The sequence below is a fragment of the Podarcis bocagei genome (genome assembly GCF_964188305.1).
Source record: "Podarcis bocagei genome assembly, chromosome: 5".
Taxonomy (NCBI): domain Eukaryota; kingdom Metazoa; phylum Chordata; class Lepidosauria; order Squamata; family Lacertidae; genus Podarcis; species Podarcis bocagei.
Window position 1 is genome coordinate 60070703 of NC_138129.1, and position 17467 is coordinate 60088169.

The following is a 17467-nucleotide window of genomic DNA, read 5'->3' on the forward strand; positions in this document are numbered from 1 at the left end:
GCGGTTCCAGCAGTCCCGCCGGCGGTCTGTGTACTGGTTTGGCCCTCTGGCAGGTGTCGCACCTCGCCACATAGTCCGCGACCTCCCCTCTCATTCTGGGCCACCAGAAGTCCCTGGCGACTAATTCCATCGTCTTCTCCGTGCCAAAGTGCCCGGCCGTGGGTGCGTCGTGCAACTGCTGCAGTACCTTGGCGCGAAGATCGTCCCCCGGCACGTAGATGGCCCCTTTACGGAGGAGTAATCCATCGCGAACCTGGAACTCGCCGGTCGCTGCCGTACCCCTTTGCGCCTCTGCCATCTTGGCTCGCGCGAAGGAGTCGTCCTGCAACGCTCTCCTCACCGCATCCAGGTCAACTGTAGCCGAAGCGCACGCCCACACCGTCGGTGCGAAGATGTGCATGGCAGTGGCTGGCGTCGCCTCCTCCAGATACTGTGGTTTACGGGATAGGGCATCCGCCATGACGTTGGTGTCCCCCGGGACATACTCTATTCGGAAGTCGAAGTTTGCAAAGAATTCGGCCCAACGTATCTGCCTCTGGTTCAGGAACTGCGCCGTGCGCCAGTGCTCCAGATTCTTGTGGTCCGTGCAGACCTGCACCGTGTGCTTGGCGCCGATCAGGAAGTGCCTCCACGCCTTGAATGCTGCATGAATGGCAAGCAACTCCCTGTCCCAGATGGTGTAGTTCTGTTCAGAGTTGCTGAGCTTCCTGGAGTAAAACGCTCCCGGCCTCCAAGCCCCCTGCGGGTCTTGCTGCAACAGTACTGCTCCCACGGCTCTGTCTGATGCGTCCGTCTCCACCCTCATTGGCCTGCTGGGGTTGACATGCAACAGCTGCTCTTCCGACGCGAAGAGACGCTTGAGTGCCTGAAAGGACTGCTCCGCCTGTTCCGTCCAGATGAACTTCTTCTTCTTGGAACTGAGCGTGTCCGTGATGGCCGCTGTTTGCATAGCGAACCCCTTGATAAACTTGCGATAGAAGTTCGCAAATCCAACAAACCGCTGGACCTCCTTCCGGTTGCGCGGGCTCTTCCAGTCCAACACTGCACGAACCTTGGCGCTGTCCATGGCGAGCCCCTTGTCTGACAACCTGTAGCCAAGGAAATCCACCTCCGTCACGTCGAACTGGCATTTTTCCAGCTTGGCGTAAAGCCTATGCTGCTGCAGTCTGCTCAGCACTTCCTTGACGTGTCTGTCGTGATCCTGCTGCGATTCAGAAAATATCAGGATGTCATCCAAGAAGCAGACACACGTCTTGTAGAGGAGCCCTGCCAGCACGTGATGCATGAAAGCTTGAAAACAGTGGGAGCCATTTTGCAATCCAAAAGGCATAACTCTGTATTCGTAGGTGCCCAGGGGCGTGAACATGGCTGTCTTCCACTCATCACCCTCCCGCATGCGAATGAGGTTGTACGCCCCACGCAGGTCCAACTTGGTGAACACGCGGCCCTTGCGTACCGTCGCGAGGAGGTCGTCGATCCTGGGCATGGGGAAGTCCGATGGCTTGGTCACACTGTTCAAGATGCGATAGTCCACTACAAGTCTTTTTTGGGGCGTGTCCTTCTTAACAAAGAATACAGGACTGCCCCCCACTGCCTTGGACTCTCGGATGAAACCGCGCTCCAAATTATGATCTATGAACTCTTTGAGTTCCTGTAGTTCGTCCTCAGACATGGAATACAGCTTCCCTTTGGGCAGCGCCGCCCCTGGCAGTAGGTCAATCTTGCAGTCATATGATCTGTGGGGGGGGGGTAGCTTGTCCGCCTCCTTCTCGCAGAAGACCTCTAAAAATCCCGCGTATTTGTGGGGGATTGCTTGCAGCGTCCCCAGCTGCAGCCGCGCTTCCTCCTCCTCTCCCTCCTGCCGGGGCAGAATGCAGTGCTCAGCGCAGTATGAGGAGCCAAAGACTAGCTGCCGCTGGTACCAAGCCAACGTCGGACTGTGTCTGTCCAGCCAACTCATGCCCAAGACAATAGGCATGTCCGACAGTCTGGTGACATTAAAACTGATGATTTCCCTGTGATTTCCAAGTCGCATCACCATTGGTGGCGTTTGCTTCACCACCTGCCCCCCTAGCAGCTCCCTGCCATCCACCGTGACGACCTGCAGGGGCAGCGTGGCAGGCAACAGCTGTATAGCGTGTTTATCGACAAAGTCCTGCCCTATAAAGTCCACATTGCTTCCTGAGTCAACGGTGATTGGCACGTCTAGAGTGAGGCCATTGGGTAGCTGAAGCGATGCAGTGAGCTGCACTACTGGTTTGGGCGGGAGGGGGTCTGTGGGCTGCAAAATCTCTGGGGACTGCTTTACTGACTCGTCTGGCTGGGCCCCAGTGCCTCTGTCTCCAGCCAGACTCCGTCGTTTCCCTGCTGTGTGTCTCTGTGCTGAGTAGTTGCAGTCACCGTCGCAGAGGCTGCAGTGTGTTTGTGGATCCTCTGGGGACACTCTTTCGCCATGTGCTGCGGACTTTCGCAGATGTAACACTTCCTGTTCCCTCTAGGAGGCTTCGCTTTGACTGCTCCCGGTGCTGTGGCTCTGGTTGCTGACTGAGCCCTGGCACCTCCAACCTCCATCGGTTCCGCTCCCCCTCCTGGCAGAGGCGTGGATTGCGCACGCGCAGCTTCCCTGGGAACGAAGGAGAACCCTCTCGCTGGTTCGCGCCCTTCGTCCCTGCTCCATGGACGTTCCTCCAGCCTCACTCCCACCGCCAGCGCCCTCTGAACGACCTCCTGCGTGGTCCTGGGTCTCTCCCCCCTTGCAATTTCGTCTTTAACCGCACTGTTCAATCCTTCCCAAAATAGGTCTCTGACTGGAGCTGAATCTCTGTCCCATTCCAGGGCACTGGCCAGTGCAAAAAAGCGGGCATGGTACTGTCTTACGCTGGCCCTCCCTTGCTTCAGCCCATGTACCTCCTTCCTGGCAAGATCCACGTCTATGCTGGACAAAAAGCAGCCATCCATCGCTTTAATAAAGGCATCCGCGGTTTGGAGCGCCGGATCCTTATCTCTCCACAAATTGCGCAGCCATGCTTTAGCATCTCCATGCAAATGGGACATGATAAATCCCACCTTTTCTTGCTCATCTCTAAAGTCTTTGTCCAGCAGTTGCAGTGCACACTGTACATCTGCTCTAAAGTTGGGGTACTGTTGTAAATTCCCATCGAAGTGAGAGACTAGACCGCCTGTTCTCCCCAACCCAATCCCGTCCGGTTTGGGTGTCAGTTGCCCTTGCTTCGTAAGCACTTCCAACCTGACCTGGAGATCCCTGTAGGCGGCAGCTGCGTCCTCCTCTCTCTTCCTGGATGCAAGTATCTCGGCATTCAGTCGTGTCACTGCTTCTCTGAGTTCTCCTATCTGCTGTTCGGCCGTCATATTGTCTGCCGTTCGTGAGCTGAGTCGTAGGCACCCGCCTTCTCTCCTGTCCGCGAGGCTGTAGATGCCCACAACGGGAGACGGAGCTTACTGTCAGAGCTGCTTCCAGATCCTAGCTCACAGAGGATCACGCTAGCCAGCGGTCACTTGTAAAAGTCTTTATTGAGTTACAGTTTCCATTCTCAAGCTGCTGCGCGCAACTCTACGTCTTAAGGGTTAGACCGGCGAAGCTCCGTCTGAGTCTCCGCCCCCTGTGCACCAGCTTACTAACCTAGCCTTACTCCACCTCTTCCGTCTGACCGTTCTTCTCTGGGTCCCTCTGCCCCCCGTGGTCTCTTCCTTCCGGGATTCTTCTGACGCTGACCCCCCGGACCCTCCTGTCTCCTTGCGCCGGGCTTTAGGACCTGGCTCCCTTTCCGGGCTGCTTACTGCGCCACCTTCCTGTGCATTTGAACTTGGCGCGCGCGCCCAACCTTCCACTTTCCTCCTGACCGTTTCTCCCCCTCGCTCTCTGTTTCCTCCCTCGCCCTCGCCTCTGCTCCTGAACCCCTGACACCTTATTTCAATTCTTATTTTGTAATTCTCAAATATTATGTCCCCGAACTTTAAATATTTTTATCAATATACTGAACTGCTTAGTTTAAACATAATATTACTTCAAGTTCCATTTTTCTTAAACATCACTTATTCTCATGTATCTTTCACCTAAATAATTATGCCATATTATTTTTTATCGTGCATTCTCTCAACATTCATACAGCTTGTAGTGTTTTTGTAGGTAGTCTTTAAACTTTTTCCAGTCCTCTTCCACTACCTCTTCTCCCAGGTCCCGAATTCTGCCAGTCATTTCAGCCAGCTCCATATAGTCTATCAGTTGCGTCTGCCATTCTTCCAGTGTGGGTAAATCTTGGGTCTTCCAATACTTTGCGATGAGTATTCTTGCTGCTGTTGTTGCATACATAAAAAAAGTTCGGTCCTTCTTTAACACCCTCTGGCCGACAATACCTAAAAGGAAGGCCTCTGGTTTCTTAGGGAAGGTATACTTAAATACCTTTTTTAACTCATTATAAATCATTTCCCAAAAGGCCTTCACCCTCGGGCAAGTCCACCAAAGGTGAAAGAATGTTCCTTCAGTCTCCTTACATTTCCAACATTTATTGTCATGCAAATGGTATATTTTTGCAAGCTTGACTGGGGTCATGTACCACCTATATATCATTTTCATAATGTTTTCTTTCAGGGCATTGCATGCCGTGAACCTCACACCGGTGGTCCATAACCTTTCCCAGTCAGCAAACATAATGTTGTACCCAATGTCCTGTGCCCATTTTATCATGGCTGATTTAACTGTTTCATCTTGAGTATTCCATTTCAACAGCAAGTTATACATTTTTGAAAGTACCTTGGTCTTTGGTTCTAACAGTTCTGTTTCTAATTTCGATTTTTCCACCTGGAAACCTGTTTTTTTATCCGAATTAAAGATCTCCCTAATCTGAGCATAGTGTAACCAGTATCGCACTTTGTCCTTTAATTTCTCAAAACTCTGCAACCTCCAAGTATCTCCTACCTTTTCTAGTATTTCCCAATATTTCGGCCAATTGGCCTCCATATTGAGTCTTTTCCGAGCATTAGCTTCCATTGGTGACAACCACCTTGGGGTCTTGTTTTCTAATAAGTCTTTGTATTTTATCCAGACATTAAATATTGCTTTCCTGACAATTCTTGATGTCAGATTTATGTCCGTTTATTCTTTGGCGTAAGGTTTGGCCTGTTTGTCCAATATAGAGAGCTGAAGGACACTGTTGGCATTTGATGGCATACACAATGTTAGACGATGAGCAATTAAATAGTCCCGAGATGGTATGTGTATGCCATCAAGTGCCAACAGAGAAACCAGTAGGAGAACACTTCAATCTCCCAGGACATTCTATACAAGATCTCAAAGTAGCTGTTTTACTACAAAGGAATTTCAGAAATAGACTGGAAAGAGAAGCTGCTGAATTACAACTCATTACCAAACATAAACCATGAAAAGACCTGGACTGAACAAAGACATTGGATTCTTATCTCACTATACATAACTAAACCATTTCTCACCTTCCCACCCCTTGCCTTTTCCTGTAAGACCTATTACAGTCGTTAAGAGTCGTCAAGAGGCTCTCTCAGCTATCTGCCTATCTCCCATTCCCACCACCCTTCTGAGTAACACCCCTCCCCACCTTCTCACTATATAGAAGGATCTGGCAACTTCTGTTTCAGTGTATCTGAAGAAGTGTGCATGCACACGAAAGCTCATACCAAGAACTAACTTAGTTGGTCTTTAAGGTGCTACTGGAAGGAATTTTTTTATTTTGACTATGGCAGACCAACACGGCTACCTATCTACTACCACAAATAAGCATGCCATCCAAAAGCATTATTAAACCCTTCCAGATCCAGGACATCAGTGTTCTCAAGAAGAAACCAATCTTTCAGCCAGCAGAAAGCTGCAGCTTCATAATACAACCTTAAATCTGGCAGGGCAAACCCCCCTCTTTCCTTAGCATCGGTTAGTATTTTAAATTTTATTCTGGGCTTTTTGCCCTGCCAGACAAATTTAGAGATATCTCTCTGCCACTTTCTAAAACATTCCACCTTGTCCACAATCTGTAGGGTCTGAAACAAAAACAACATTTTTGGCAACACATTCATCTTTACAGCAGCAATTTGGCCCAACAAGGAAAGTTTCAATCTAGACCAACTTTCTAAATCTTTTTTGATTTCTGACCAACACTTTTCATAATTGTCTTTGAATAGATTCAGATTTTTAGCAGTCATATTAACCCCTAGGTATTTCACCTTTTTAACCACATTTAAGTCTGTCTCCTTCTGAAACCTTTCTGATTCCAAAGATGTCAAGTTTTTTCCCCAAAACCTTGGTTTTTTGCTTGTTTAATTTAAATCCCGCCACCCGACCAAACTCATGAATCAGTTCTAAAACTCTTTTCGTACTAGATTCTGGCTCCTGTAGTGTCAAAACCAGGTCATCTGCAAAAGCTTTAAGTTTGTACTGTATGGCTCCGACCTGGATCCCTTCAACCAACCGGTCCCCTCTAATCATATTCAGGAGCACCTCCAGGACTGAAATAAATAACAAAGGGGAAATAGGGCAACCTTGTCGTGTTCCTTTCTCTATCCTAAACTCTTCTGTCACCACATTGTTAACTATCAATTTAGCTTTTTGTTCTGAATAGATTGCCTCTATACCATTCTCAAACCCCCGTCCCACTCCCATCCCTTCAAGATTCTTTTTCATAAACTTCCATGAAATGTTGTTGTCAGAGCTGCTTCCAGATCCTAGCTCACAGAGGATCACGCTAGCCAGCGATCATTAAGTAAAAGTCTTTATTGAGTTACAGTTTCCATTCTCAAGCTGCTGCGTGCAACTCTACGTCTAGTGGTTAGATCGGCGAAGCTCCGTCTGAGTCTCCGCCCCTTGAGCACCAACTTAATATCCTAGCCCTGCTCCACCTTTTCCGCCTGACTGTTCTCCTCTGGGTCCCTCTGCCCCCCGGGGTCTCTTCCTTCCGGGATTATTCTGACGCCGACCCCCCGGAACCTCCTGTCTCCTTGCGCCGGGCTTTAGGACCTGGCTCCCTTTCCGGGCTGCCTACTGCGTCACTTTCCTGTGCATTTGAACTTGGCGCGCGCGCCCAACCTTCCACTTTCCGTCTGACCGTTTCTTCGCTCCCTGATGGAGGTGTGGCCACTCCTGACTCGTGCCCTCCCCCCTGTTGTGAGCTGCCAGCGCTTGATCCCTGGCGCCCTTCCTCTTCCCTACTCTCTGGCGGTGACGCTGGTCCCGATTTCCAACTGCTCCCCTCTGAGTCCCCTCTGGCTCTATCTTCCTGGGGTGTCCCCCTAGGCTCCCCCCTTGCCCTGGCCACTGGTGCTCCTTTCTGTGAATCTTCTGATTCACTGGAAAGACTCGGAGATCTCGGGTCGTCGTCATCACTCATCTTTTCTTCTGCCTCCTCCCCCTCGCTCTCTGTTTCCTCCCTTGCCCTCTCCTCTGCTCCTGAACCCCTGACATCCATCCCCCCTCGAAGCCCCCTCTTCCCCCCTCCCCTCCTTCCGGTGCGGGAGCTGGGTGCTGCTGCGTCAGGGGGACGAATGTCGGATACAGTTCGCTTCCCGTGGCGGGCCTCCATCTGAAGTCTTCCGGTTCTTCCTCCCTGCTCTCGTCGACGCCGGTCACCTCCGCTTCCATCTCTGTGCCGCCGTGCTCGAAACCTGGGTCGTCCCCGAAAACGTCCATGTCCGTCTCTCCCTCGCTTCCTCCTGGCGGCGTTGCTCGTCCTGGACCCTCCAGCCACTTTCTGCGCCACTGCTCCTCTGGTCTATCGTCCCACCAATACGAGGGTTCTGAGGCAGATCCCGAGGGTGACACCTCCGGGGAACGGGCGTCTCGTGCCGGTTCCTCCTCCGAGTCGCACCCCCGGAACGTGCTGGCTGAAAGCGTGGGCGTGAAAAGCCAGTCGTCGAAAAAGTCTTCTGGCATTGGCCTATGTGGGAAGAGGTCATGAAACTCGTCTTTGAGCAGAGGTTCGTCCAAAGCGTAGCCCGGCACCCAGCTGTTGGCACTGGCCGGGGTGCCCTCCTTGGCGAGAAGGTATTCTACCCCCTCTTCCCCCCATCTGGAGTCCAAAATCTCCTTGACTTCGTTGATGCGCTCCTCCTGTGCCACTCCCGCGTGCCCGGTTCTTTCTCTGAGCGGACTCGGTGCCGTTCCTGGTTCCTGAAACCTGTGCGGTGCCTTGTAGGGAGTGATCACCGATCTGTGGAACACCGGATGCATCCTGGAACCCTCCGGAAGCGCCAGCCTGAAAGCCACCGGGTTGACCTGCTCTTCAACTTGGTAGGGCCCCAGTTGCTTATGCCCTAGTTTCTTCTTCGCCAACGACCTGGCCGGCACTGCGTGGGCTGCTAACCAGACCCAGTCTCCCACATGGATCTCTTCGCCAACCCTTCTGTGTTTGTCCGCTTGTACCTTGTATGCGTGTTTGGCCAGCTCCAGGTGCCGCCGCAGCTGATCGTGGACTTCCTGCAACTCCGACGCGAACGCATCTGCTGTCTGCGGCTCCCCCTCCCCCATTCTTTCCAGTCCCGGGAAGGTTCTGGGGTGCCTCCCGTTGTTGGCGAAGAACGGCGTGACCCCCGTGGACACGTGCTTCGTGTTGTTGTAGGCGAACTCGGCGAGAGGCAGGTAATCCACCCACGTCGCAGGCTGTTGATTCGCATAACATCTCAGGTACTGCTGCATGATGGCATTGACCCGCTCCGCTTGCCCGTTGGTCTGCGGGTGTCTAGCCGACGCCAGGTTGATCTTGACGTTCAGGAAGCCCATCAGCTTCTGCCAGAAATTCGAGATGAACTGTCGCCCTCGGTCGGACAGAATAGACCGCGGCAGACCGTGAACCTTGAACATGTGGTCTATGAACAGTTTGGCGGTTTGTTCCGCCGTGGCCACCTTAGCACACGGAATGAAATGTGCCATCTTGGAGAACAAGTCCACCACCACCAGCACTGCCGTCTTGCCCCTCGAGCTGGGCAGATCCGTGACAAAGTCCAGGGCCACTCTCTCCCATGGTTCGACCGGAGTTTGCAGCGGTTCCAACAGTCCGGCCGGCGGTCTGTGCACTGGTTTGGCCCTCTGGCAGGTGTCACACCTCGCTACGTAGTCCGCGACTTCCCCTCTCATTCCGGGCCACCAGAAGTCTCTGGCGACTAATTCCACCGTCTTCTCCTTGCCAAAGTGCCCGGCAGTGGGCGCGTCGTGCAGCTGCTGCAGTACCTTGGCGCGAAGTTCGTCTCCCGGCACGTAGATGGCCCCTTTACGGATGAGCAATCCATCTCGCAGCTGGAACTCGTCGGTCGCTGCCGTGCCCCTCTGCACCTCTGCCATCTTTGCTTGCGCGAAGGAGTCATCCTGCAACGCTCGTCGCACCGCCTCCAGGTCAACTGTTGCCGCAGCGCACGCCCACACTGTTGGTGCGAAGATGTGCATGGCGGCCGCTGGCGTTGCCTCCTCCAGATACTGCGGCTTACGGGAGAGAGCATCCGCCATGATGTTGGTGTCCCCCGGGACATACTCTATTCGGAAGTCGAAGTTCGCAAAGAACTCAGCCCAACGTATCTGCCTCTGGTTCAGGAACTGTGCCGTGTGCCAGTGCTCCAGATTCTTGTGGTCCGTGCAGACCTGCACCGTGTGCTTGGCGCCGATCAGGAAGTGCCTCCACGCTTTGAACGCTGCATGAATGGCCAGCAACTCCCTGTCCCAGATGGTGTAGTTCTGTTCGGACTTGCTGAGCTTCCTGGAGTAAAATGCTCCCGGCCTCCAAACCCCCTGCGGGTCTTTCTGCAGCAGGACTGCTCCCACGGCTCTGTCCGAAGCGTCTGTCTCCACCCTCATCGGCCTGCTGGGGTTGACATGAAGCAGCTGTTCTTCCGACGCGAAGAGACGCTTGAGTGCCTGAAAGGACTGCTCCGCCTGCTCTGTCCAGATGAACTTCTTTTTCTTGGAGCTGAGCGTGTCCGTGATGGCCGCTGTCTGCATGGCAAAGCCTTTGATAAACTTGCGATAGAAGTTCGCGAAGCCGACAAACCGTTGGACCTCCTTTCGGTTGCGTGGGCTTTTCCAATGCAACACTGCTCGAACCTTGGCGCTGTCCATGGCGAGCCCCTTGTCAGACAACTTGTAGCCCAGGAAATCCACCTCCGTCACATCGAATTGGCACTTCTCCAGCTTGGCGTAAAGCCTATGCTGCTGTAGCCTGCTCAGCACTTCCTTGACGTGTCTGTCATGCTCCTGCTGCGATTCCGAAAAGATCAGGATGTCATCCAAGAAACAGACGCACGTCTTGTAGAGGAGCCCCGCCAACACGTGATGCATGAACGCTTGAAAAACGTGGGAGCCATTTTGCAATCCAAAAGGCATAACTCTATATTCGTAGGTGCCCAGGGGCGTGAACATGGCTGTCTTCCACTCATCTCCCTCCCGCATGCGAATGAGGTTGTACGCCCCTCGCAGGTCCAACTTGGTGAACACGCAGCCCTTCCGTACCTTTGCGAGGAGGTCGTCAATTCGGGGCATGGGGAAGTCCGATGGTTTGGTCACACTGTTTAAGATGCGATAGTCCACCACAAGCCTTTTTTGGGGCGTGTCCCGCTTCTTAACAAAGAATACAGGACTGCCCCCCGCTGCCTTGGACTCTCGTATGAAACCGCGCTCCAAATTATGATCTATGAACTCTTTGAGTTCCTGCAGTTCGTCCTCAGACATGGAATACAGCTTCCCTTTGGGCAGCGCCGCCCCCGGCAGCAGGTCAATTTTGCAGTCATATGGTCTGTGGGGGGGTAGCCTGTCTGCGTCCTTCTTGCAGAAAACCTCCAAAAATTCTGCGTACTTGTGGGGAACCGCTTGCAGCGTGCCTAGCTGCAGCTGTGACTCCTCTTCCTCCCCTTCCTGCCGGGGCACGATGCAGTGTTCAGCACAAAAGGAAGAGCCGAAGGTTAGCTGCCTCTGGTACCAAGCCAGCGTTGGGCTGTGCTTGTCCAGCCAACTCATGCCCAATACAATGGGCGTGTCCGATAGTTGAGTGACGTTGAAGCTGATGATTTCCCTGTGATTCCCAAGTCGCATCACCATTGGTGGCGTCTGCTTCACCACTTGCCCCCCTAGCAGCTCCCTGCCATCCACCGTGACCACCTGCAGGGGCAGCGTGGCAGGCAGCAACTGTATAGCGTGCCGGTCGACAAAGTCCTGCCCTATAAAGTCCGCATTGCTTCCTGAGTCAATGGTGATTGGCACGTCCATGGTGATTCCATTGGGCAGCTGGAGCGATGCGGTGAGCCTCACTACTGGTTTGGGCGGGAGGGGGTCCATGGGCTGTAAAATCCCTGGGGACTTCTTCACTGACACGTCTGGCTGGGCCCCAGTGCCTCTTCCTCCAGCCAGACTCCGTCGTTTCCCTGCTGCGTTGCTGCAGTTACCATTGCTGAGGCTGCAGTGTGCTGGTGGAGCCTCCGGGGACACTCTTTCGCCATATGCTGCGGATCATCGCAGATGTAACACTTCCTGTTCCCTCTAGGAGGCTTCGCTTTCACTGCTGCCGGCGCTAGGGCTCTGGCTGCTGACTGAGCCCTTGCACTTCCAACCTCCATAGGTTCCGTCCCTCCTCCAGGCGGAGGCGTGGATTGCGCACGCGCTGCTTCTCTGGGAAGGAAGGAGGAGCCCCTGGCTGGTTCGCGCCCTCCACGCCCTTCGTCCCTGCTCCACGGACGTTCTTCCAGCCGCACCCCCACCGCCAGCGCCCTCTGAACGATCTCCTGCGTGGTCCGGGGTCTCTCCCCCCTCGCAATTTCATCTTTAACCGAGCCGTGCAATCCCTCCCAAAACAGGTCTCTTACCGGAGCCGAATCTCTGTCCCATTCCAGGGCACTGACCAAAGCGAAAAAGCGGGCATGGTACTGCCTTACGCTGGCCCTCCCTTGCTTCAGTCCATGTATCTGCTGCCGAGCAAGATCCACGTCAATGCTTGATAAAAGGCACCCATCCATCGCTTTAATAAAGGCATCCGCATTTTGGAGCGCCGGATCCTTATCCCTCCACAAATTGCGCAGCCATGCTTTAGCATCTCCATGCAAATGGGACATGATGAATCCCACTTTCTCTTGTTCATCTCTAAAGTCCTTGTTCAGCAGTTGCAGTGCACACATTACATCTGCTCTAAAGTTGGGGTACTGTTGCAGGTTCCCATCGAAGTGAGTGACCAGACCGCCTGTTCGTCTCCCCAACCCAATTCCCTCCTGTTTGGGTGTCAGTTGCCCTTGCTTCGTAAGCATGTCCAACCTGACCTGGAGATCCCTGTAGGCGGCAGCTGCCTCCTCCTCTCTCTTCCTGGATGCGAGAGCCTCGGCATTCAGTTGTGTCACTGCTTCTCTGAGTTCCGCTATCTGCTGCTCAGCCATCATGTTGTCTGCCATTCGTGAGCTCGCTAGTAGGCACCCACTTTCTCTCCTCTCCTTGAGGCCGTAGATGCCCACAATTCATGGGACGGAGCTTACTGTCAGAGCTGCTTCCAGATCCTAGCTCACAGAGGATCACGCTAGCCAGCGATCGTTAAGTAAAAGTCTTTATTGAGTTACAGTTTCCATTCTCAAGCTGCTGCGTGCAACTCTACGTCTAGTGGTTAGATCGGCGAAGCTCCGTCTGAGTCTCCGCCCCTTGAGCACCAACTTAATATCCTAGCCCTGCTCCACCTTTTCCGCCTGACTGTTCTCCTCTGGGTCCCTCTGCCCCCCGGGGTCTCTTCCTTCCGGGATTATTCTGACGCCGACCCCCCGGAACCTCCTGTCTCCTTGCGCCGGGCTTTAGGACCTGGCTCCCTTTCCGGGCTGCCTACTGCGTCACTTTCCTGTGCATTTGAACTTGGCCCGCGCGCCCAACCTTCCACTTTCCGTCTGACCGTTTCTTCGCTCCCCGATGGAGGTGTGGCCACTCCTGACTCGTGCCCTCCCCCCTGTTGTGAGCTGCCAGCGCTTGATCCCTGGCACCCTTCCTCTTCCCTACTCTCTGGCGGTGACGCTGGTCCCGATTTCCAACTGCTCCCCTCTGAGTCCCCTCTGGCTCTATCTTCCTGGGGTGTCCCCCTAGGCTCCCCCCTTGCCCTGGCCACTGGTGCTCCTTTCTGTGAATCTTCTGATTCACTGGAAAGACTCGGAGATCTCGGGTCGTCGTCATCACTCATCTTTTCTTCTGCCTCCTCCCCCTCGCTCTCTGTTTCCTCCCTTGCCCTCTCCTCTGCTCCTGAACCCCTGACAGTTGTCAAAGGCCTTCTCCGCATCTATAAAAATCAACACTGCTTTTGTATTAATGTTCGTTTGCAAAAGTTCCAAAATGTCGATAATATTCCTAGTATTGTCAAACAAATGTCGACCTGGGAGAAAACCTGCCTGGTCTTTATGAATTACTTCATTTAACACTTTTTTGAGTCTACTTGCCAAAATGTCTGCAAAAATTTTGTAATCCACATTTAGGAGAGAGATGGGACGGTAGTTCTTAAGTTGTGTCTTTTCAGTTTCCAATTTAGGTATCAATGTGATGAAAGCTTCTTTCCACGATTCCGGTGCCTTCTTCCCCTCCATGATCTCGTTGCAGACCTCCATTAATGGTTGTATCAGATAGTCTTTCAATGTCTTATAGTACTTGGATGTAAGCCCATCTGGTCCTGGAGACTTGCCCAATTGCATATTCTGGATGGCACCTTCAATTTCTTGTTGTGTTATTTTATAATTCAGAGTTGTCCTATTTTCTTGAGACAGTTTTGGTAATCCATTTCTTTTTAAAAATTGCTCTATCTCAATCTCTTTTTGCGGCCCTTGCGTATAAAGTTGTTTGAAGTATCTCTGGAAGCACTTTCTAATTTCCTCAGGGTTCTGGATGTTTCTCCCTTCAATCTCTAGGTTTGTAACCGTGTTCAATTTTTGTCTCTTTTTCAACTGCCATGCTAGCAGTTTCCCACATTTATTTGCTGATTCAAATGTCCTTTGTTTCATTAACTTAATTTTCCATTCAACTTCCTGATTTATCAGTTTAGCATATTGTGCTTGGTAAAGTTTAATTTCTCTCAGAATCTCCTGTGACTTTGGTTTCAATCTTAGCTTTTTCTCACCTTCCTTTATTTTCTCCAAAATCTTATCCTTTTTCTCATTCTGTGCTCTTTTCTTTATCGTATTCTGTTGTATCAGAAACCCCCTCATAACAGCTTTACTTGCATCCCAGATTACTCTTTTTTCCACTGTAGTATTCAAATTTATTTCAAAATAGTCTCTTAAGGTCTTTTGGGCCTTCTTAATAATCTCCTGGTCTCTTAACAAGGTGTCATTCATCTTCCATCTGAAGGAGCCGGTTGGAGTTAGTCTCATTTCCATTTTCATTGCGTTATGGTCGGAGCAGGTTTTTGGGCAGATTTCCACTTTTCTAGTCTTAGGTGCCAGTACTCTAGTTATCCTTATTTGGTATATTCTTGTCCATGTCATTTGGGCTTCAGAAAAGAATGTTCCTTCTCTTCCTAGGGGGTTCTTTGTCCTCCAAATATCAATCAAGTCCATATTATCAGTTAGTTCAAAGAAAGTTTTAGGTAGTCTGCCGTCTTTTTTCAAACTTTGGTTTTGTGACTTATCCATATTTGTAGAGACCACCCCATTCATGTCTCCCATCATAATGATGTTGCTATAGTCCAGAAAGTCCAGCATTGTCTCATGCAGTTTCTTGTAAAATTCTGATTTCCCCTCATTCGGTGCATAAATTCCCAATATCAAAAACTTTTCACCTTGAGTTTGTATCTCAATTGCTAAAATTCTTCCTTGCTCATCTTTAAATAGAAGTTTCGGTGATAGGCTCTCTTTTGCATATATCACCACTCCTCTTTTCTTAACTCGATCCGATGAAATAAATTCTTGGCCTAATCTCTTGTTAATTAGCACTTTCCTGTGGAGCCTAGTCACATGCGTTTCCTGCAAACAAATAATGTCCAATTGTTCTTTCTTTAATAAATGAAATATTCTTCTCCTTTTTTCCGGGGAGTTACAGCCATTAATGTTCCAGCTAAGAAGCTGCAGAGACATCCTGGACAAATCTGTTATTCGTTTGGTGGTGGTGTCTCTTTCTTCTGGTCTTCAGGCCCCAAAGGTGTAGGTATAGGCAAGGGCCCAGATCCTGGGGTTCCTATGATCCCTTTGTGAAGGTCTTCTCCGTAGTCGTGCAGAAACTTTTCTTTGTCCTCGGCTGTTTTAATTTTCACCTTCTTCCCTCTAAATGTAAAGGATAATCCTTGGGGAAATTCCCACCTAAAAGGAATCGAATTGCTCCTCAACAATTTTGCAAGCTCTGTGTAGGTGGATCTGAGGTCCAAAAGTTGTTTTGGGATATCCTTGTAAATTTCTGCTCTCCAACCTTGAATTACAAGTGACTTTTCGTAGTGTAAACTTAATATTTTATCTCTTTCTTCCTTCGATCTCAAAGTAATCAAACAGTCTCTGGATTTGTCTTTCTTTACTACTCTTCCAAGTCTAAAAGCAGTTACGATTTTAAACTTGTCTTCTTCCAAGGGCCAAAACTTAGTTTAGCTTTTTGAAAAACAAGAAAATGCCTAAATACAGTTGATTTAAAATAATAATAACCACCTGTTATTCTGGTTTCTGTCTGTTACTTGTGCAGTGCTTCCAGTATGTTGCACCTTCCTGTCTTTAGGAGAATTCCAGGCATGCTTCTGCTTTGTAGAAGCCATTTAGCAGCCATTAACTTCTCTGGGGGAAAGTGCAGACAGAAGAAGCACTAGGCTGACAGCTCCTTTGTCTGCAGACCAGATTTGCTGGTAATTTTTGACAATGCAACTCTCTCTCTCATTAGAGTGCTAACATGACAGTCGCTCATGGAGAAAGTAAAGACTTTTTTGTTGCAAAAAAACACACACAAAAAAAACCAACTATAGACACAAAGAAACAATTTCTAACCTTTCCAAACACTGGCCTTCTTATATGTGAAAAAGCATTTCTAAAATTGTTTCTAAAAACAAACTGTTCAGTACTATAGACCCTGTATAGCTGATGGACAAGGAAAGGGGAGGTTGTGATATATTATGTACATGTGATGGGAGCTGGGAGGCAAATATTGAAAATGTGGCTTACTACAACCCTGAAATGTCTACCGTATATCCCCATATTGCAGGTGGATAGAAAAAGCTGCAGCCAAGTAACTTATAATGATGTAATGCTATCTGCCATTTATATGCCTACATAGTAGAATGGAGTGGGAATGTGTATCATGAGCTCTGCATTTCAGATGGATGCTAAGGTTGACAGACAATGGCTCATAATAGCTCTCTAATAAACAATCCGAAGAACTGCCTCCTATTCAGCCTCTTATTGGTGAATTAAAACATCCAACATGCCCTTTTCATTGCCATACTACAGAGTACACAGGTATTGCCAAGATGCAGGCAGTTATGTAGGATACACAGATATTTCAAATAAATTCATTTCGTCACACAGTTATGCTGGAAACAGACACCACAGCAAAATATATCCTCCAAAAAGCAAAACATATAGTATGGGGAAATTTAGCTAAATTTGCTGCCTCCTTTGCTTCCTAACCTAAAGCTCAACTGAACACAGACATGCTGGGCTCAGCTCACAAACATCAGACTGCACCAACCTGTTGACCTCCAGATATTTTGGACTACAACTCCCATCAACTGCAGCCAGCATGTTGTATGAAGCATCACATACACACACAAACACAACCGCTGTGCTCTTAGCACTCTTACCATATAAATGGAGAGCCTAAAACAGGAAACCAGGGTATATGTGTTACCCTAGACTTTTCCTATCCTCATGGGTTGTACTTGGGGAACATGGGGATAAGATGTGAGGCTGGTGATGCACCCCCAGAACAGTGTCCTCAAATGCAGGGCGCTCCCCCCCCCCATGGCAGAGAATCATTGTGGTTCTTTTTAATTCAGACATCCCCATTGCATCATTTTGCTAGCTCTCCAACAACATGCAGAGGGAATAGTGTTTCTCTACCTGCACAGTTTTTGGATATATAGCATAGCACTTGACCATCCTTTACACCTGAACTTTCTGCACCACGTTACCCACTGGAGAGTTATGACCCCTCTAGTTACTTGCTTTTGCAGAAACAAACATGACTCTCTGCTAACTCCAGCTGCCCAATGCAGGGGTACTTTCCTCCCATCTGCAAAGCTCTGCCAGCTTGTTCCGGCTCTATGGAAAGCGGCTTAGGGCTGAGGTGCCATAAGTGAAACCAAGTATGACCTCCTTGGTTGAGATGCATGCTAGCTTTTACTAGACCAAGGTACTGAAGTTGGATAATAAGGCAGCTGAGCTGCACAGGACTCTTCTTCAAAAAGGGCAGGCGTTCTGTGCTACTGAGAAGCTGCCGCTTTGAATATGGCGCAACTCCCTTGTTTTTGTCTGGGGTCATCTGTCCTAGCGTTTTATGGTGTCGAGAGCTTCCACCTCAGCAAAGGAGCAG

General features: G+C 50.3%; 1 protein-coding gene across 1 annotated transcript in view; it reads right to left on the reverse strand.

The window, feature by feature from the left end:
• Positions 1 to 15736, reverse strand: part of FAM151A (family with sequence similarity 151 member A) — a 38955-nt gene extending 23219 nt beyond the window's left edge. The window contains exon 1 of the mRNA XM_081195434.1: positions 15595 to 15736. The gene's annotated coding sequence lies outside the window, so the exon portion shown is untranslated. The remainder of the gene's footprint in view (positions 1 to 15594) is intronic.
• Positions 15737 to 17467: the final 1731 nt, after the last annotated feature.